Raw genomic sequence first — 23,191 nt, forward strand, 5'->3', positions numbered from 1 at the left:
TAAATATGTATTGCGAAAAATTTGCTGAAAGCCGAGATCTTTGAGATCTCGAGCCAAACTAATAATTCGACAACATAAAACAAAGTCCTAAAACTCCAAAAGCTATAGTTAGAATTTTAATTTCTTATTTAGTATTTTTCGTTACATACTCTACACGAAAAACAATATTAAAAAAATAAATAATACTGTTCAATGACCACCAAAAGGGAAAAGAAAATGTTTCAACTAGAAGGATAAAGAGACAAAAAATTAATTAACAATTAAAAAAAAGATTTAAATATAATAATTATTAGACATGTTTTGACACCTTCACGACGAAAAGTATTATAGTGATTTATTACTACGCCGTCTTTCCCTACCTCCTTATTTAACCAAAGTTTCAGGGCGAATTTGTAAAGATTGTGGTGAAGTGCGTGCTGAAGCATGACATGCTTACATACATTGTATATGTGATAAATCAAATGTAATATAATACATTATAATTTAAGATGTTTTTTTGCATCTAGTTTTGGTTTAGCTGTCAATTATTGGATACCAAGAACCATTGAGTTTAGCCCCGTCGTCTTTATTAATCAGTGGAATTTAAAAAAATTTATTTGCCTCCGTAATTAGACGTGTTCTATGTGTTTTGGGTCTTCCCAGGATTTCAGGAACAAATTCAAAGTTATGGCCGGTTTCAATTAAATGCTCGGCAATTGCCGATTTGTCAGGATGGCCGAGTTTACATGCTCGTAAGTGTTCTGACATTCTTTTAAATATTGTCCGTAATGTTTTGCCAAGATACTGAGAAAAGAAATCATCAAGACTTTCTTCGGTACTTTTAATATTTTCACTTTATTATCATTCGTAATATACCCTCAGAATTTGTATTTACATTATTTTATACCATTCCCTTTTGGCTTGAATATTTGGATTGTAAAGTACTCATTCATCTTTATGGTTCAATATTTTATTAGTATTCTCAAAAGTTTAGTTTCTTTGAGTTTGATCAAATTCAGAATGATTTAGATTCATAAATAAATCTTCCCTGCAAATTATAATGGGAAGCGTTTTCAGTTTTTACAAGGATTATCGGGCATACCATATACAGAGAGAGATACATCATTTACATAATTAACTGCGTCTGGTTTCATGTAGAAAACACGATGCAAGAACAAAGGATGCGGGGAGGATTAGAATCAGGAGGTGGGAATATAATCTTCTGCATAATTACAAAAACAAGCTTTGAACGTATGGCAGGCGGAAGAGTGGGTAACAGGTACCCGCTTATCCACTTGCCAAGTTAACACGCAGGCATATTTTTGCAATTCATTAATATTCAACATTTTTCTAAGAATATTATCAAATTTATTTCTTTTTTTCTCAATACGATAATAAAATAATATTAAAACAAATTAAAGATTTTTTAAGAAAATCTTTTTTATTTAAAATTTAAGCGTTTAATTAAAACAATGCAAAAACTGGTTTTATGTCATTTTTATAATTATTTATTTATGTTTAGTGATCATTAGACAGATATCACAGGGGGATACCTGAATTACATCTGACAATATTTGAATAGTTTCTCCCACAATCATTATTGCTTGTGCAATTATGGGGTTAAGAACCCCATACTAAGAGTTAGCAAAGAAACTGGCTCTTTGGATTACTCCGCTACTTACGGTAATTTGTTTGCTTCAATATGCCCACGGCTTATTCCAAATATCATTAAATACCTACCAATGGCGGTTTTCTCTAATGATGTACTGATGTGCAGTGGATCTCAATAGAACAACTACGGCGAACAAGACACTTGGATTACTACACATTATATAATATATATTATTATATTACTACACATTACTAGAACAGTGCGCCACTATTCCATAGTAAAAATTCCGCTCGTACGAATGAACATCCAGCCACAACACCGTAGTAAAACAATCCACCAGTGGGAACTTAGCCCGACGCGGATTCCAGAACGCACAAGTAAGCTTAAAAATAGGTAGGTCAAAATTCGCTATCCGTGTGCGTCGCGACGGCATTGTTTGACTCGGAAACGAAAATTTTCGAACATTACCGAATACATTCGGATGACATAATATCTTCTCTGTAATGTGGTCGGAACCTAGGCACTCTAGCACATTTCTTCATCTTTATAATAATATTACGCGCATCATAATATTTTCTGTATTAAGTAAATTTCGCTATGGTAGTAGGCATTTATTTTATTTTTAAACTTGATACACAAAAAATTGTGCCAATTCTTTTCTAAACGGCCTTCTAGATCTGCAGTTTTTAATTGCCAATGATTTAGACCACGAACCGCCACTGATAGGTACCTACCATTCTTGAACAATGACATCAAGTAGTTTCAGTAAGCTTGGGGGTGCTTAGTGGTTTGCAAGCCTCATTGTCGCATTTCTGTTATTATTCCCTTGCATCTTCATCCCGGTGGTCCGCAATACCATTTATTTCGTTACACCATTCATTAGACACCCAACCACCCCCCCTAACCTGTGTTGTACCGCCTTACCTTGTCACCTCATGGTCACCCTCCCCGACAATGAATGATATAAATATGTTGGTGTTCCATTACATTTGGTGAGCATCCAAATAGAGTCATACGAACTAAAATTATCTTTCACTTAAAATGTAAGGTCAATACCTATTACAGCTTAAGTAACCGATTCGCAGAAGTAACAGATATTTTTTAATAGCACTGAAAAAAAAGCGTTTCACATATTTTCTGTAAATAATTATTGGTTTACTTTTTTTTTCCTTTAGCCTGATTGTAAAATATAGTTCTAACGCTTCTTTAGCTATCATATTAGTATGTTTACATTGTATAATTGTTTGTAATCCAATTTTTGTAAAAACAGTTTTATTGTATATGTAAAGGTACTTGGACCGTTAATAAATAAATAAATTATAGACTTGTTACTTTTTCAATATCTCGACTCAAGTGACGTGTTAGTGGTACCAACAATACCAACATTCGACAGGTAGCTTCGATACATACTAACAACAACAGTACGTCATACAAAACAGTGTTCAAATGATGCGTTTAATGAGTCAAGTTTTGACGGTTATCAAATGTGATCAAATACCCCTAGTTTATTGAGTGTCATTCTTAAACACTGACATTGTTTTATCTTGAACCAAGTTTCAGTGTGCTTGGGAACGCTTGGTAGTTTGCATTTCTCGGTGTTGCTATTCTGTTATTGTTCCGGCTACCGTTTATTTCGTTACTCGTCGACGCCCCATCGCCCCCCTAACCTGTGTTGTTCGCCTCACCTAGTCACCTCGTGGTGGCGCCCCCGGCGGTGGACGTTATAATTCTCCGGGCGGCGCGTGTTTTTAGCGTTCCTGCTACACACTCCACTCTCCACACTTACATGGATCCTAAAACATCAACACAGAAATGAGCTGAAAAGGGTTGCGGTGGGTTATCATAAAATAATCATATTTGATTAGTCAAAATATTATACTTGCGTATTTTTTACGGTTTATCATACTTACCAAGTAAGTGTTTAGTGTTTTTTCCCGCATATTTTTAAATGTACCTCATTTGCCCAGAGCTGATGTGACTATTAAAAATAAAAAAGGTAATTGTCTCAACTGATGATCGAACACGGGATGGCTATTTTTTTTCCATTTTCAGTATTATTCGTTAATGTAATCTTCTTCATTAATGATATATTACGTTGAAAGGCGTTACATTCAAATTTTATTTAAAAAAATAATTCCAATAACTTTATAATAATTCAAAAAGATAACAGCTAAAAATAAGGGAAAAATTAGTTGAAGATAATATTGTTTATTCTGTATTTGAAAAATGAGGTCGACAAAAATTTGTAAAATATTTAGGTCCCAGTGATCGAGTTGGTTGAGGCGTTCTCCTGATCAGACAATGATCCTGGGATCGATTACCAGTTGAGACCGTTACTTTTTCATGTTTCTGTGTCTTGTTCTGTTTTATGTTTCGTTTAAATTTATTTGTATTATATTCCTTTAAATTATATATAAAATTAAAAAATATAACCTTCAAAAATTATTCCAATAAAATTAAATAAAGAGTTGTGGTCAAGTTCTTATCCTTATATTATCCAATCTTATCCAAATTGAATGCTTTATAGCAAAGATTAACGTACCTAGTAATTGTTGCACTTAACTGGTAATATTAATTACATGGCTTGTGGTAGCTTATTACTTTGAATTCCAACACGTTTCCGCCCACCTAGCTTCGGCTATGTTCGATCTCGTAATATAATATCGAGAGTCGTGTTCCCTCATTGAATTATAATTTGATATCTCTGTTTGCTAGATTACAATGGAACTATCTGCAGTAAGTACCATCCGACACTTTTTCCCTGCTCTAGAAGCTATTGAAAACTGTTTTACGAACAATTTAATATTTACTACAAGTTTCTTTAAGTATTAGATATTTTAACCTTTACAACAACTCCGTCTTATGTTGGTTTGAATCCCCAATAAATTTATCACGGTCTCAATGAGTACATAATAATAAATTTAAATAAATATTTAAATTGTCGAATAAATAAATAGTCTACCTATTTATTATGTGATATAATAATAAAAGTACAACAATTTACAGGGGCTCATTGTCCATCAGGTTCAGTGTTCCACAAGTAATGCTAATTTCATGTTTCTAGCAAATAATATGTTAATTCGCTTCGTCGCTCCTGTTTAAAACAATTTTTATACTTGAATTACCGCCAAGGAGTATGTTCCAGAGTTTTAAAGGTTTTGACTAGTCAATAAATATCTGTACCTCATTGAATGAGCGTAGCAAAGTTTGTTTCATCTCGACCATTTGACATTTCATCTGCCAGTAAATTTGTTTATGACGTTCCGGTTCCGGTTTAAGATGGTTGCCGCTAATGGTTGAGTAAAGATTAATTTTTTAAATATCATATTCATTAATTAAATTGGTAGGTATTCAGGTACCTTCCTACAAATCTTATACTTTTAAGGAACTTTTGGTTTTGATTTAAAATAGGTCTACTGCTTAGTTGTTTCCATTGTTATTCTGATTATTTCTCAGACTGCGTATAAGTGTCTTAACCATAATATTTGTGACTTTTTTATTGCGTTATTTCTGTATCAATTATATATGCACTAGATACATTCAGATTCAGGCGGCATCTTTTGGGATGCTGTGTGGAGGGTCCATTGTAAAAAATCTCATTAATGTTACTTTTGTTAATAAAATACCTACGACTGAAGAGATAAACCAATAGAAGTGTGTTGGAGGCGTGTCTGGTGTGCCTGAAATAAATTATATTTGTATACGAACTGGTCTAATAAACTTTTTCAAATAATGTCTGTTATAATAATAATTTCATTAGTTATTTAGGGGATGGGAATCGAACTTCTTTATGTGAAATGGTTAAATGTAATTATCTTATATATCATAATTATCAAATCGGTGTAACTCGCTCAACTCTAGATCTTAGCTCTTGTATCTTTTGGATTCAAGTATATGTACAATTTTGGAAACTTATACCGTAGCAGATTTTTTTTAGATACTGTAATATAATAGTATTTCAAAGCAACCACGGATCCTCAGTTCTTATAGCATCACTTCGAAGGAACTAAGGATCGCCAGGCCGATGGTAAATACATGTTTTACTTCAGTGGATAGGTTTGAAAATACACAAAAGTTTTTTAATTAAGAAATTCACGACGCTTTTGCCGAAGAGGGCCGCGTCTTAATGTGGTTCACTGCCCCCGCACTCCTTTGGTGGCTGTCTGCTGTTGTCTTTGTTATTTCTTCGGTGAATAGGCTCCCTTTGTTTTATTAACATTCGAAGGTACTTACTTCAAATGTTCTTAGCGGTGGATACTTTCGTTCTAATTATTCTGTAGTTTGAAATTCGGGGAGAATATTAGTTGTCGGCAAGTTATTGCAAAAGAGCGGTTAAACACTTTACAATTTTATTTTTTAAAGAAAAGTTTATGCACCTTATATTATGAGTAAATGAAGTGGGATCAGCAATAAGATTCTTCCTAAAGATTACACATAGTTTAAATGGATCTGTGTCTCAAATTACGAGAATGTATTCACGCAGCTAACGCTGTATAGATGATCCAAAAAAGTAAATAGTGGAAGCCATCACAAAATTCACCTAATTAATGCATAATTAGACCTAATAACAAATTGTCGGAATCGGGTATTTTGAGGCTTCCCCGAGCAAACAAAAAACAGCACCGTTTTATTTTATCACACATATTTTTGGAAACACCAATAATTTTATAGTAGGTGTTTGTATAGCTCTATCGAAACGTTTCACAAAATGCACGGCACCACTCCGCTGTGTTTTCCGTCAATTAATTTTCCGCGATACAACGCGCATTCAATAAATTAAAAAATTCCTTTTTTGATTGATTTTGGTAAAATTTTTAAATGACTAAAAACAGCATTGTTGATGTAGGTTCATGGTATATCTGAAAAATTTAATTGACTCATCTTAAATTTATTTTAATACCAGTCGTTTTGTGAACAGCATTCTTCATGTAATGTTGATTAATCTGCGTAACAGAATTCTATCCCTAAAATAATAAAAATATATTATCAAACACGGCAAGAAGAAATGCAAATTGGCCAGATCATAACAGGACTTTACTGCACTCAATCAATTAAAAAATGTGAACATCAATGATTTTTGAAGTATATAGACTTCACCTGAAGTACAATTTAATTTATAGTTTTCATGAAAAAAATATTGCAGAATTTTAACCAGTAATTAAAAAAAAAAGTTTTTTTCCTTATCAATAACACAAACAATTAAATAAATCAACTACATATAAATCTACAAATGAGAAATAAATAAAATCTTTTATTTAAACCACAGATGGAAAACTTTGTTTAGCCTACAAATTGTCCAATAAAGCCTCCTTCCCTGTTCGTAGCGGGGCGTGCAACGGCGCTTACTCGTCCTGTTCGCGACCCAGGGGTTGCGGCTGCATTGATAAATTCAGGAAGAGGTCTTCAACACACCCCTCCCCACCCCATCCCTCTAACCCAGCCCAGAGGACAGAATATTAAATACAACGGGAAATTAAAAACAGAATCACGGGGAAGCGAGGCCATTAATACGGCCCTTAAAAAACAAGTCTTGATTATAAATTAGGCGGCCTTGTATCTAGGCGAATAATTTTATTTTTGTTAATGTTAAAACGCTAATATTGGGCTTTGAATTTTTAAATACTCTGGTTTTTTGCTGCCACCCCGTTAATTTGAGGTGAGATATTTTATGAATACTGTACTTGAAAAATATAATATTACATGACTATCAATTGTATTTTGCTTTTGTAAAAAATTTTGAGCCAATATTAATATATAAATTCAATGCAGGGAGATTAATTCTTATGAATACAACAAAATACATTTCTGTTTTCTTGTCAGTTAAAATCATACTTTTTAAATAATACTCTAGTTACAGGTTTTTGGGATTTAATCAAGATATAAATTTAAATCATATATTATCGATAACAAATATATTTATTTTTTTATTGCTATGAAAAATTGCTTCTTAAATGCAATAATGAACAATTCAATGGGGATATTCTTTTATGAAGCTGTCAATAAATATAAAAATAATCGCTAAGTATTGAAATTCTGTGGTCGCTCATAAACACAATGCCTTTGTAAAAGAAAAGAAACCTGCGGAACGGTTTTGCCGATTTGAATAAAGAATGGTTTCCTACCCCTTGATTAAACTTTGTTCGATGGCGCCTATCGTGCGGATATCGCCATTTTCCTGCGCAACTTCCGGGAAATAGAACACAATGCAAACTTTACAATGTATAGTAGACCGAAAATATTTTTTGAAAATATTGTTACAAACATCGGAAGAATGGATGATAAAGCGTCATAATATTTTTCAACCAATAGGAGGCTACAAATTATCTATAAGAAGTTGCCGAGAAGCCGAAGTTGTAAGCCTCTTCAGAATGTATCACCTTCTTAGAAGGAGACAAACTTTATAATTTGATTTTGATAATGGGACCAAAATAAGTTGCTCATTATTTTTTCGTGGAAATCAAAAATAGGCTTATGGAATTTATGGATTTATATTTTTAGCAAATATTGGAATTCTTTGGCCAACGCACGCGCGATGTTTGAAATATCAATCATGAAAACAATTTATATAGATTTGAGAACTAGTTACTGTTTTTTTTGTTTCGTAATATATTCCTTGGTTAAATTTATTTAATTTAGAGCTTCCAATTCCACATTAGTTTATTACTTTAATTTTTTTCTAAACATATTTATTTAAATTTAAATTTTCCAATTCCACATAAATTAACTTTAATTTTCACTCTTTTTTTAGCTGGGCTTGACTGGTACAATCCAGCTAAACAATATCACCATAATTGTAGGTACACTTTAAAATTATGCTGGCATATTATATTCAATATTTATGCTTTATATATTTTCTCGCCTTTAAAATCTGAAGATGTCCGCACCAAGAAAGAAAACTATGACTTAAAAACAGCCAAATATATTTAAGTAAAACATTACTAATAATACGATATCCGTTTTGGAATGAACATTTTTTCAAACATTTTACAGAAAGTACCGTAATTTATTTTGGGGTGTAATGCCGTGTTGAGCTTCCTCCTTTGTAACCAACTTTTTGTACAACTTTACAGTATCCATCGTCAAGGCAGGTGTTATAAATTTGTTTAAAATGTTTCAGACTGGAATTCCTGTACCAGGAAGATCATCTATAACTACAACTCGTTTGAAATTTTTGGCCAAGTTAGAGTTAGTTAAAAGTTGCCCAATATGATGTTTTGTGTCATGATGAAACCGGTCATATTTCAAAGCCAACGGTTTCTTCGTCAGGATAATTAAAACTAATTATAAGTTTTAATTCCATTTTCATGTAATTAAAATGAGGCAATTTCGCAACTATTGATAAAAAATATGCTTTGATCAGTTTTTGGCAAAGATTTAGGATGGATTGTTTCCCAGAATTTTAACAATTCATCAAATTTCAGAGATAATTTTCTAGTTCTGTGAAAGTTTTATTAATGTTTTTATATTACTTCAGTTTTGTAAACCAACTGGCCAATAGTAATAACATAACTTGAAAAGAACCTTTACAGAACTTGAAAATTATTTTTCAATTTTGTTGTATTGTTCAATCTCTGTGAAACAACTCTTCCTAAATCATCGTTAATTCAAAAATATTTTATTAAAAAAAAACTGGTTACAAAATGGAATTAAAATTATCAATTTTATGAAGCACTAATTTACTCGGGAACTTACGAATGGTTTTGGGTAAAGTTTCGAGGTTGTGAATTGTACCTGGCAACTGGTTGCATTTTAAGGTAGAAATAATGTTATTGTATTGTATTAAAGTATTTTTTTACATTCACTTGATCGTACCATGTCATCTTTGGGCGTTTTCGAACTCTTCAACTATTCACTTCCAGGTCATGTATTCTCCTTACATATTTTTCTTCGTTCACCAATTACGTTTCATTTTACCAAAATTAATTATTTGATTTATGTCTTCCTCGGGTATCCCCGACTTTTTGTACAATTAACTACAACTTTGTTCTTGTACAAAATAAATGTTTAATAAATTTCAGCTTACCTTCAGAAAAAGAATTTCAAGGATTACCAAACAGTTGAATTGCCTCGCTCGCCGCACGGATCGAGTTTCGAGTTCGATCGGTCGAGCGGCCAATCTTACCATCGGGATTCAGATCACTTCCTTGCACATATTGCATATTAATCCACAACATTTACAATCCCTGTGAACGAAATATCGCTACAAACAACCTCCTGATTTCTTGATATTTATGTATTTATTAACACCTTGAAGACTTTTACGTGTATACATTGTTGTAAGTAAGTTGTTCAAGAGTGTAATAATAAGTGTATAGTACATAACATAATAATCTGAGTATGAACTATACAGGTTAAAGATTATTTTTTGCAATGTTGCACAGCGGAAATCACACTGAAAAAAATGTTGCACATAGGAATTAATTATCAAAGTTAAAGGTGTGCAATCAACAATTCAAAATTTTTGAATTTTTAGAGTTTGTCTAAAAATTTTACCATTTTTGGAAATTAGCAATAAAATATTTTTACTATAAAAAAAAGTAATGACAAATAAAAAAATATTAAAGATTATTCAATTGAAACTCACAATAACTTTCGCAAAATATTTATTAATGTCTGTGTAACTGAAAACATAAAATTTACTTGTACTAAGTATTCTTAGGCATAATCATTACTACACTGGCGCAGATCTGATCACTTTTTTTTCTCAGGGAGGTTCCTTTTCTTCATAGTTCCGGAAGTTTATTTGTTCAGACGGCCTCAGTGGTGGAGGGTAAGGTTCAAATCCCGGCCAGCACAAGTAAATTATATTCGTTTAAGTTTTGTGAGTTCATGTTATATATATTATTATATTATTATTATTATATCTCATTATGAATTATGAATCTAAGTAAGAATCGTGGCTCCCTTATCAGGCACAAGAGCTCCTCTTTTATGATAAGGTATACATGACCATATATGAACCTTAATATTATATTTTGCAAAATATGTATGTAAATGTAACCCATATGATGTATATTAAAATAATTTTTAAAAAAATAAAAAAATGATTTATTTCATAAAAGTAATATTTAGTATTTATATTTAACACTTTCGGTATCGCCCTGGTGTAAGACCAACATTTAGTATTGAAACATTGCTTGAAATGGCTTTTGGCCGTGTTTTGTGACCAAATCTGAATAGCCAGGTACTTCCCCAAATTCCTTTTCCTTGTATCTTTCATCTCCCTACTACTTTCAGACTAGCAACATAACCCAACTAGCTCCAGATAGTTGGGATTAGGTGGGACTCTTGAACGGTATTTACACAAAAAAATATTAAACTGAATTATGTACAATAATTATCAGCGTTTCCTCCTTTGGCGAGAAAGTTAAAATTGTATGTTCTTTTTTATTAAATAAAATTGTGCGAATGAAAAAAAAAAAATATAAAAACGAACTTTTATACATTTCCGTTGTGACATGTCGAACAATTTCGTTAGGCACATTCCACAGTGGAATAAAAGTTCTACGTGACACACCCTAAAATATTTTATAATTCATAATTTAAACTTTTTAACTAGATTTTTTTTACTCAATTGACATGTAAAATGGCAACGGATGTGTATTTGTAATTTTTTGGCCGACCAAGTGCTTTTATTACCAAAACTAAACAATTAAAAACAGCTGTTGTGCATTGAAGATTCCGTTGCACAACTGACGGTGTACAACGGAACAAAATTAAGGATATGAACAATTTATTTTATAAACTAAATATTATATTGTTATGTGTTCCATATTATATATACAGTGAACTACGAATACTCGTTTATTTTCAAATGTAACATCTAAGAAAATTCTTGACTAGTACGATATCTGAAATCTGTAATGGAAATGGAACAAAAAATAGCATTCTAAATTTAATATACTTATTAACAAGGAAATCAATTAATGATTTAACCACATATGAGTAAAATATGCAAATAATTTGTTTTTTTAATTAGTTTTAGCAAAATAACATTTTTATATTTATTTTTTGTTACAAACGTGACGAAATAAAGAATTTGAACCTGACCCTGTAAGCAAGTACAATACAAGTTTTTATAGAGAGTTCTGATGTACAAAGGAGTTCAATAATTGTATACAACAACAATAGTACAAAATAAGAGAATTATTCAATTTAATTATGTATTTATAAAAAAAAACCACGAGATTGATTGGATTTTTCTCTTGCATTCATTTTGTGGTGACTGAAGAACTCAAAATAACAAACTCATTCATATTTTGAACGCAACTACATGACAGTCCAAACAAAAATGTAATTCCAGTGCAGAATAACCTAAGAGTGCGATACTGGCATAAGGGTGGATAAGCTTTGGCATAGCGTTTGGGTCAAATATCATTGTCACAGTGTCGTACCATCAGCACCACCATGTCGTAGCGATGGCGTAGTGTGTCGTAGTAATTTTGTTCTAATTTCGTGCTATTGGCGTACCGTAGGTGTAGCATCGAATTAAAATCGTCGTAACGCTATCGCAGAGTTGTTGTAGTATTGGCGTAAGGTTTTTATTATGTTGGCGTACTATTCTTTCCGAATAATTTTATATACGGTGTAAAATTAGCGTGACCTTGCTGTATTGATGGCCTCCCGTTGGTTTTGAACCTTCTAATTTTGGTCGTAAAATTGGCACAGCACATATGTAGAGTTTACGTAGCATTGCCGTTGTGTTCGTTTTGCGTCGGCTCAGCAATTTTAAAAATTGCTATAGCAATGATCTAGAGTTCGTATAGCGTTTGTTTAGCATAGGCATATTGTTAACATTGTCGCAGAGGTAACCATTAAAAAAATATCAACGTTTCAAAAAATTGATGTTTTATTTTAAAATTAGTTAAGGTTAAAATTGTTGCCTGCTTTCAAAATATTTTATTTGCAAATATCCCATATGATCAAACAATAACGTAACGTTATAGAAGAATGTAAAACGATTTATTGATGGGCGTCAATTTTCTATTGTCCGAAAAGAGCATAGCATGTTTAGCTTGGGTTTCCAAATAACCAACACATTACATAACACATCACGTGTAACGTATTAACAATTCACTAAAGGTACCCACGGTATATTCTAGAAAAGAATTTTTTTATATGTGTTAAATTCATGTAAATCACGACGTCAATCTAACAATGAACATAATTTTACGTTTTTTTTTTTTATAAATTTAATTTAGATTAAATTTGATATTTAATCTAAATTAAATTTATAAAAAAATTAAATGGAGTTCTACGAATTAAACACAAAAACAATAAATAATTTTACGTTATATTAGGATCCCAAAAAAAATATTTTTGTTATTAATTATTTCTTTATCACTATTTATGTTTAGGCCCCATTGTGAAATACTCTTTTTTAATTATTTAAAATAATGTTAACATCACTCTCAACGACAATACAATAAAAAATAAAACAAGAACTAGGATTAAAACGTATTTCCTCTGTCTTACGCGGTCTTAGGATGGTAATACTTGAGGATCTGAACTGGAAGATGAAGAAGACTCGAACCCAAATCTCATTTTTATCTTGGCCCCGGTAAAACTCAGGGATCTTGGATCGTTCCAGTTGCAACCATACTCTATTTTCATATTTATGTTGAGATTTTTTAATATTATTTTCAACGATTGAATATCGTTAAGTGTTGGATTATTGAAATGATCGCTTGAAATGTTTGATTGAAATGTATTTAAAAAAAGAACAAACATTTCCCGCATTGGAAGTTGGTGGGTTGCTAGCGGGTTGGTAAAGTTTAAATCAAGCGACAGTGGTTCGGTTACCCCATAATGATAATGGCAGGGAAAGGAGATTGGATATAAGTGATATTCCATTCCATGGCCGAGGCTCTAAATCAGTTCGCAGGAAGTAGTTAGACGGAGACAGTTTAATCTCCTCCCGAAAAGAATGGAATATCGATCTCCGGTTTGATTTAAGCGCATTTTTCCACCTTGACGTCCAATTTCCGGTCTCGTATCAATGGCGCAGCGTCCCGTCCAATTTTCGCTACTTGGGAAAATGAGGCGTCCGCTAACATCCGGTCTGGGCAAGAGGGAGACGGAACATTTGAATCCTTTTCGGAAGCATTTCCGACCATTTTTTTTAGTATTTCCCGCGCAGGTCTTCAACCAAGGGACCCCTGCATCGTTAATACGAAAATGTGAAAGACAGGAAGAGACGGTTCCCTTGCTGAATCATCGAATTCCTTTTGAACACTTTTACGGATTACTCAATAAATATCGGGGCCATAAATAATATTTCAGTCTAAAAGTATATTTTATTGGTTTTGAAAGATTGGTATATTTCGAATTTTCGAAATAATATATTGGTAATTTACTAAAGGTTTATCAAGAAACCTTTTAATTCAATGGTTAATGCCTACAATCCCGTTTTCACCCCGATTACCAACAATTTGAAGAGATTTTAAATTAATAACCAATAATAATAGCAATACCCATTCTTCTCCTTGCTTCAAAAAGCGGTAACTTCACAAATTCAAGCCGTCATCATTGGTTTTATATGTTACCTCATTCAAGTGCTTAATATACATTACTTTTTGTAAACTAGCAAAGACATGAAAAATAACAGGAACATAATTGAAAAATTGGTGAAGCATTAATAAAAATAAAATTGCCTCAGGATCATCGCCTTTCAAATGAAGACATTTATTTTTTGAATGTTGGAACACTTATCACATATTATGTCCAACGACATTATAAAAATACAGGACATATTACGTTCATAGTAATCGAACAAAAAATGAAGCATGGCTTGTGGAAAGGATATTCAAAGAATATATGTGAACAAATAACGCTTTGCCACACGCGTTTTCTTTTTTCTCAACTTTTTACTATATTTACATCGTGTGCTGACGCTAAATTTTCAGTTTGCATGAGCTGATCGATTAACGTAAAAACTAAAATGTTGTTCATAAATATTACTGGCTTTTGAGATATTGTGTTTATACATTTTTTATAAAAGTGGTGTATAATCTATCGTATTTTCCCCAGATTAGCTACTTATACGTAAAGGCCGAGATTTTTTTATCGAGCCTCTCGGCTAATGTAGTACATGACGCGTTAATTCGTACAAGCATCTAAAAACATAAAAAAAAGAAATGAACATTCTAATGAAAATAATTGAAATATCTTGGTACTACTATCTCTAGTCTGGTATAAGTATTTAGAATTATGAACTAAGGATGATTTGATTCGGAGAATTTTAACAAATCATCAAATTTCAAAGTTGATTTTTAAGTTTTGTGAAACATCTGGCCAACAATGATATAGTAACAGAACTTGAAAAGAACCTTTTTGAACTGGACAAACAACTATGAAATTTTTTTAATTTTTCAAATTCTCTGAAACAACCCATCCTAATTTTTTTATTGATACTACGCAATACGCAAAAATACTTCACAATTGTTTGTCATTTAAGCCACCGCATACCCATTTTTTACCGATTTATAGTAATTTTCTCGTTTACTATTTAAGTTTTTACGTTACAAAAAAAAAAATATTTTTGAAGATGTCGAAACGTTAATTATATGAAATTCCCTCGAAATAAAAAAATCGCAAAGTAAGCTCCGAAAATTATTTAAAATACGTTTTTTTTAGGCATGAAAAAAATCACAGCGTATTTTTAAATGCAACTAAAGCATTTGTCCAGAGATTTTCGCTCTTTTTCAAACGAGTCGTGTTTTATTCAATATTTTTAACATGTTCGCTTAATTATTTAATTATTATAGTTTTTTTATATTAGCGCGCTCTCTCTAACATTCGTATTTACATATCTGCATCATTGAACGCTTACTACGGGGGCCTTAAGCAGAAACTAAAAGAAAACATTATCCCGCTAATTGGTGTATTTGGCAGAATAGGTCATCTTCTACCAACACATGTAAAGAGAGGGATTGACTATAATAATTTTATAATTTTTTTTTACATTTTACTTACTATAAAATTTATATATTTACATGTTTGTAACAAAAAAATAAAAATACAATTTACTTCAACTGTATTAAACTTAAGTTAAACATAAACCTTAGATTGATACAGGCTCATCTAAATTATCTAATTGAAATACGTGAAAACACGTACATAAACGACCTACAAATAATACCTAACTTTTTAACTATAACCCAGAAACCTCCACTAAAAGAGTATACCATGATTCAAAATTACTGAAAATCAGAAAACTACACGAATATAAGATATGCCTATTAATCCACAAAATCGAAAATGGATTTATACGCACGATTACAACATTTATTATATGTAATCTCTTTTCATACTCCAAGAAGGTCAGTTACAAGACAGTACCTACCATATTATTGTAGCAATTCTATATCAACGTCACAATAATACACTCCTAAGCGACGGATTCAACAGCTAGGAAACAAATACTCCGATGTTGTTATATTTAGTACATCAATTTCATTATGTAAACATTTCTTATTGAAGTTTTTCTCATCAAGTAGGGGAATATTTTGATAAATCTATTTAAATTGACAGTATTACAGTATTGTGCACGTTAACAGTATTTTGTCGGCTGAAAAAAAAAATATTTTGGTTTTTTTATTTTTTTATTTTATACCCACATACTGTGTGGCCGATTAAAGGCCGATTATTGCGTTTCATGACGGAATGACGCTTCATTTGGACAACCTCGGGACTCACCGGCTATTTCTACCAGGCCGTCACTCTGTGCGTTCTACTACGTGCGAGAAGCCCAATTCTTGCGTGGCGTGATGGAACAACGCTTCATTCTGCCAGCCTCTTGATTCGTCTGCTCTTTCCACTCGGCCGCCAAAACTCTGTGCGGGGAAAGCCGATTATTGCTTTTCATGACAAAATGACGTTTCATTCGGGAAACCTCGGGACTCATCGGCAATTTCCGCCCGGCCGTCAAAACTCTGTGCCGGGAAGGCCAATTGGAATTAAATCAGGTCGGTGTGAATATTGGTCACAACAGAAGAATAAGAGAACTTTAACTTTAGATTTGGGTGAGTTGACTAATTATAACACGACCTTTTTTGAAGATCTAATATTTATTTAAGATTTTTAAATTTGTTTACACTGTTTAATTGTCCGGTAGGTTATTGAATACTTCAGTCTAAAAGCATTTTAAATTTTTAGTCTTTTTATTTATTTAAGGTTGGCTTGAAGCCGCTTGTTACACACTCAGTTGTCTCTTTCAAACAATTAGGGTGGGTTGTTTCACAGAATTTGAACAACTTATCAATTTTCATAGTTAATAAGTTCTGTGAAAGGCCTTTTTCAATTTTGTTATCATCCAAGTACTTTGAAGCATCATGTCCATGATGAAATAATATCAGAACTTGAATTTAATGTAAAATTTGATGAATATGTTAAAATTCTGTGAAACCATCCGTCCTTAGAAACACGTTCCGTTACATATTTTAGTTTATTTGTTGGCTGTGTATTTTGTTTTATTGTAAAATTTTGTAGGTTAATTGAAATATATTTAAACTTAACCATTTTAACATAATTAATAGTTGATACTCGAAAATAAAATATTCAATTATATGTTATATGCCGAAATGAGCAATGTTATCATAATGAGAATAGCTTGCCACTATATGATATTGGCTGAATAATTTCCGCTGACCACGGCAATATGCCCTTTCCCAAACGCCAAACTACCTCCAATGGGAATGATAGAAACTTATTTTCTCACAAATCGGCGCAGCCCCCTCTGCCGCGATAAGAGCCATTCATATGGGAAGATGAGCGATTACCTCAACCATCGGATCCATCTCAAAGGAGATTACACGCTTATTCAGGTGTGTATATCTCCATTAGTTAATTATTATTCCACGCGCGTGACGCGACTTGGTCCAACTTTTTGGCTGCTTAACCTGCGATAATTGTCGAAGTTTGCCGAGCGTATCTGTAACTATGTTGGGGAACATGCGACGCTTTACTTTACTTATATTCGCAAATTCCCCGTAGGTAATGGCACAGCCGTGGAGCTTTGATAAAGCCAAGCTTGCGTCTGTTTTAAGGCCGTGGAAACTGAACCGCTAAATCAATTAGGACCGACCTTACGACTACCGTTTATATTTTTTCGCTTTAAAATGTTGTATCTTATAAAATACAATTTAACGCTTCTAGAAAATATTTTTATAACATTATTAAACTATGCAACAGAGTTTCAGGAACGCGAAGCCGCTGGTGAGTTCAGTGTAATAATTAAGTCGAACTTAAAAATGTTATGTTAATTAAATATAAATTATTTCAATGAAAAAAAATATTGTGTTAATAAATTTAGCGTTGCTTTCAATATTACTATTCGCTTTTCCATTTATTTTTGAAAATATTTTAATCTTTTAGAAAATTTATTTTTCGAATAATGTATAAAAATATTAGCTGACATTTTTAATGCGAGTAGGTACTGCACAAGAGTCCCAACTACCCAACCGCCTGGAACCTGTGATATTATGTCCTCCTTAATAATAGAGGTATGTTGTGAGGTTGAAAGCAGTGGAGTGGGGAAGTGAAAGATGAGGAAACACCTGGCTGTTTAGATCTGGTCACCAAACACGACGAAAACCATATAAAGCAACGTTTTGATTCTGAATTATGATCTTTCACCAGGGCGCTAATGAAAGTATTTATCATTCTAGAAAAAGACGCAAATGTGATGTAGTATATTATTTTAAATGAATAAATTGTTACATAATATAAATTAAACGACAACAAAAAATTACTTTCGCCGCCGGGAATCGTACTTGTGACAACCGGTTTCGTAGAAAAGGATCGTTTTAATATTTGTTACGTAAAATGTGTACCTTTAAACTTGCGAATCAGTATTTAGAGAGCTGAGTATTACATTTATGACAGAATGTAATGTATTATATCCAGTTACGACGTCAACTACCGTCATTTGATTATAAAAATCTAGAAGAAATGTGAAAAAAAATCCAGAATTATTTATTAATAACACAGTGTAAAGCTTACTATGTAAGTACACTTATATGATAACTCAAATTGACAAACAGGCTATTAGAAACAAAATGTTAACTAAAACCTATTTTCACAAAATATGTGAAACGCTTTTTTTAAAGTGCATACATGCGTGGAATAAAGATATTTTCAGTTCTTGTGGCTCTATTAGAATCATGAAATGAAATGAATTGTAATAATGCAGAGATGTCAATAAAGGAAATTAAAAAAAAAATACATTAGATTGCATTAGATTTTTTTCATACAGGGTGTTGAAGGACGAACTTGACTTACTTTAACCATTGATTTCTAACATCATTAGGGGTAAAAAATGTCATGAAATGTTGGTCTCTGGTGACATTTATTTATATATTTTTTCAACAATAAACAGATGAAATCAGTAGAAATAGCTAGGGTCTATATGAATGTTTGGGCGGTTACTCGACTAAGTTTCCAGTGACGACATGTGGATTTTTTTAATTGTTTTTAGAAAACAAAATTTTAAAAATTAAAAAAAAAAATAAAGTCACCGGAGACCAATTTTTTATTCACATGTTTTACTCCAAATAATGACAGGAATCACTTGTTTATAAGTCAAGTACGTCCCTTAACAACTTGTATGGTAAGAAAGGAATATTTTCCTACAAACTACTAGGAAATACCTGATAGTGGCCATTTTATTACTTTTATTAACTTCTCTCTTTTCGATATTTTTTTTTTTTATTTAAAAAGTGTTGCACGTCGCGTGAAAAATTCAGTTTGGTGACTTTGAGTAGTTCTGTAAAGTTCCTTCGTCGTCCGCAGGCTCGGCTGGCAGCAGGAAGCGGGTAAGATAAAACAATGTTGTTTACTCTCGCACCCGGCTGGGAGCGGGGCGGAGTGGGAGGGCGCGGGGAAAGCGCGTGCGCAGCCCCTCATCTGGGGGCGGATTCCGGAGGCTGAGAGGCGATCAGTCGACGTCGACTTGCCTCGCTCCTCGCCGGTTCCGCGACGAGCCTCCGCCGCGCGGACTTCGCGAACAACTTCCCCGCGCCGCGTTGCAGGCCTCCGACTAACAAACATGTAGCTGCCGCGCACCCGGTCTTGGATTTTGTTGACTTTTGTGTGGCCCGAACTGGAAACAAACGTTATTGTGAAATCTCTAGTGTAAATTTATTGTTAATGAGTGTTAAAGTTAATATTTATTCAATACTGTAATATTCAATGTTTTAAATTGTTAGAAATAGTATTATTTAAAATAATATTGATTGACTTTTATTTAAAAAAAAAAAAAACAAAACAGTGACATTAGTATTTTTAATATACACTCAACTTACTTTATCCATAAACATAAGTTGCTGTTTCCCGTTTATATTAGGTGAGTACTTTGGTTTGATCACGAATTTCATAAATGTTTGAAAGAAAACTTTTAAATTGCTTTATGTTCTATTTTTTCTAACGGTAACTGAAACTATTTAACTATTGTATCAATAATAAATAAAATTTTGCTATTTATTTTCTATATAGCGTCACTTACAATAAATTAAACATCTATTTTATTTTTCTAACCTGCCTGGCAAAAAAATATTGCGGATGATTGTGACGGCACAGGGTAGAAATCCAAAAAATAATATCCGTACGATTCAGACCTCTGACCTCTATTATATTAATATATTAAAGACTTACCAATACGCAGTAGGTGGCTTCACAAAAGGGATAGGTACTAACCCGACTTATTTTTAAGCTTTTGATCAGAAACATATTTCCAGAAACATTAATAAAGAGAGTCTAAATTTGTTACCTACATTTACCGGAATAAATTAAGCATAGTATTATTTGGTATTTGTAATACATTCGATATTATGACTAAAATTTTAAGCCTAAAAATCAAATCTATTATAATAAATTTGGTTATATTTTTAACGCAGATTTTGGTAATCATCGCACCCAGCATTTAGCTTATGGCGGATTCCTGAAATACATAAAGAGGTCCGCTGAACTTCCGTGGAAAATTAATTCGTAATTTTCTCCTGATTTATTTAACGGTTGGTTGCTTATGAATAAAACATCAGAACGTAATGCATAATACAGGCCTGCCTATTTATCTGCGTACATACCCATCACACCGTGTCCGCATAAGGGTTGCCAAAAATACGTAAAATTTCCTTGTGTTTGTTTGTTTCTTTCTTCAATGCCGCGCATCATCATCACCCTAACAATGCATGGTTCAATCACCATTGACGTCACTTCTTTTCAAAATAATTCCAACATTAAATTAACTCAGTTGGTAGAGCGGTGCAAGGCATGGGTCCCGGGTTCGAGTCCATATGTGACCGTATCTTTTTCTGATTTTTCTGTTTCAGATTTTCGTTTAGGAATTACTTATATTGTCTTCAATATTTAAATTGTATAAATTAACTTTTTGTTACTAAACTGCCGGTCAGCGGCAACGTGTAAAATTCCCACTCAGGCGTCGGAGGTTCAATGTCTCGGCTGGCGTTTCCGTTTAGTGCGATGGAAGGAAATTTTCAAATATTGTCACTTTATTCGTAACTCGGAAATATTAGACTTTCTTTCTTTAATTTTAAATTTAAACCCATCTTCAATAACAGTAAATTCATTTCGTGGCGTAATTTTAATTTATGAAAATAAAACACGTACCTCCTTACTAATAAACGTTAAAAAAAATTGCGCAACTGATAAACTAGCATTTACCACACATTAATTATTATTTATTAGTTCCGTAGCCCCTTATGTACACAATACTATTTAATGAAAGTAATAAAAAAAATGGTATAATATAATCATTTTAACCGCTTATTGAAATATTTTCGTCTGTAGGTACTTATTTTCATTACATATTTGTATTTTGTTATATTTTTTAAATTATCTGTATATATATCATCCCGGCGTAGTAACCAATTGCTTACGAAACATGTCGATTATTTTTTATTGAATAGTGGTTTGTAGAAATTGTTTTATGTTCATATAATTAAACCCTTCTGGTTATAATCGCCATGTCTTGATTTCTAGGTGCCGTTTTATACAAAAACTAATTTATGGAACCAACAAATAATTTTAATATCTGTTTAACTTTCTAAAATACTAACCAAATAAATGTCTTAACTGAAACCATGTAATAAATAAACCTTTTTTTAAGCGTGTGCTGACTTTAAAAAAAGCGTTATGAAGGACATTTATTTGTATGTCTGATACTCATGTATTATTTTTAATGTTTTTAACTCTTGTTAGTATCGTAATTAAAAACTTGCGTTTTTTTAATCAGCTGAAATCAAATAAAGAAGCAAATTTTCATATTCTGCTCACTATTAAAAATAATTATTATTATACAATCACCGTGCTCCCTAAACATAATTTTACCACGGTCTTGGAAAATTTGTATTTTTTGTCGGATACGGAGAAAAAAAATTAGCTTCCATTTTAGTCAGACCTCTAAGTTTGCTAATATCGCATTAAGAGAGTTTTTCATAATATCAGCGGTGAGGAACAGCGCCCATTGGCGGAGTTGAAGTAATCCGAATATATATTTTTTTAAATCCACTTAATTACTTGAATCATAATTTTCCACCACAAATAACAATTTTCTTTTTTTTAGTAGGTATTGAGAAAATAATTAATTACTTGAATCTTAATAAAGTGGTATAAAAACAATTTATAATTTTCCACCACAAATAACAATTTTCTTTTTTAGTTAGTAGGTATTGAGAAAAATTACTTACCACAAGTTCCTGTTTGAAACACAAAGCGAACTCTCTTTCCATATAAGTTCTTGTTTTGGTTTATTATCTGTTCACGAAATTAAGAAAATTACGTTTCAAGTTATCATTTTTCTGCAAGAAAATTAGAGGTTCATATTTATTAAAAATATATATAATTACACATAAAAAAGTGGTTGTGGCTTATTTACAAAAAAAAATGTTTAGAAAATAATATACAGAGGAGGATCTTTGAGAGAGTTCGGATAGTATTGGTGATTGAATAAAAGTTTGTAATTTTAGCAAACTAACATTAAATTTATGAAGAGCACTCGCGGTATTTCACCTCGAGTGCGGCTTACTTTAAATAGTTTAACCAATGACAATTATGTTTATTTATTATTTATAGAATATATTAGTGTGAGCTCTGCTTTACCGAAATTATTTCAAATACGACGTGTCTACACGCATGATATCAAAACCAGGTAATTTTAGCTTCAAAACCATTCGAAAGATGGCTATCAAGTTAGTGATGGTCATCTTTTTTTCACTTAATGAACAATTTAAATACTCGGGTCAGTAGTGGCTTATTTACCACGAAACATCAAAAGCTATTGAGTTACGATGATCCGTGTCTGCCACCACCACGTCCTTATAAAAGTATTATTTTTTATTAAGATCTGACACATAATATGAGCAGTTTTAAAAAGAGAGAACATCAAGCTTTCTATCTGCATATAAAATTTGGCATGATACAAGTTGAAAAAATAATTTCATGCGGGAATATTTCTAAATAAATTTCTGATTGCACAGTTTTTTAAAGTTACGTGGTATTATATTATCTAAACCCGAGGGCTTAAAGTAAAAAAATCATTCTTATTTTTCTTGCGCGCCCTTTAGGTAACGCCTTCTAAAAAAG

At 32.2% G+C, this 23,191-nt stretch overlaps 1 protein-coding gene across 1 annotated transcript in view; it reads left to right on the forward strand.

Annotated features, from left to right (window-relative positions):
* Positions 1-19,550: 19,550 nt before the first annotated feature.
* The window catches only part of LOC149412347 (nephrin-like), a 104,952-nt gene continuing 101,311 nt past the window's right edge, over positions 19,551-23,191 (forward strand). The window contains exon 1 of the mRNA XM_089646112.1: positions 19,551-19,934. The gene's annotated coding sequence lies outside the window, so the exon portion shown is untranslated. The remainder of the gene's footprint in view (positions 19,935-23,191) is intronic.

The sequence above is a fragment of the Hesperophylax consimilis genome, chromosome 23, assembly GCF_061612785.1.
Source record: "Hesperophylax consimilis isolate HC1 chromosome 23, BYU_Hcon_1.0, whole genome shotgun sequence".
Lineage (NCBI taxonomy): Eukaryota > Metazoa > Arthropoda > Insecta > Trichoptera > Limnephilidae > Hesperophylax > Hesperophylax consimilis.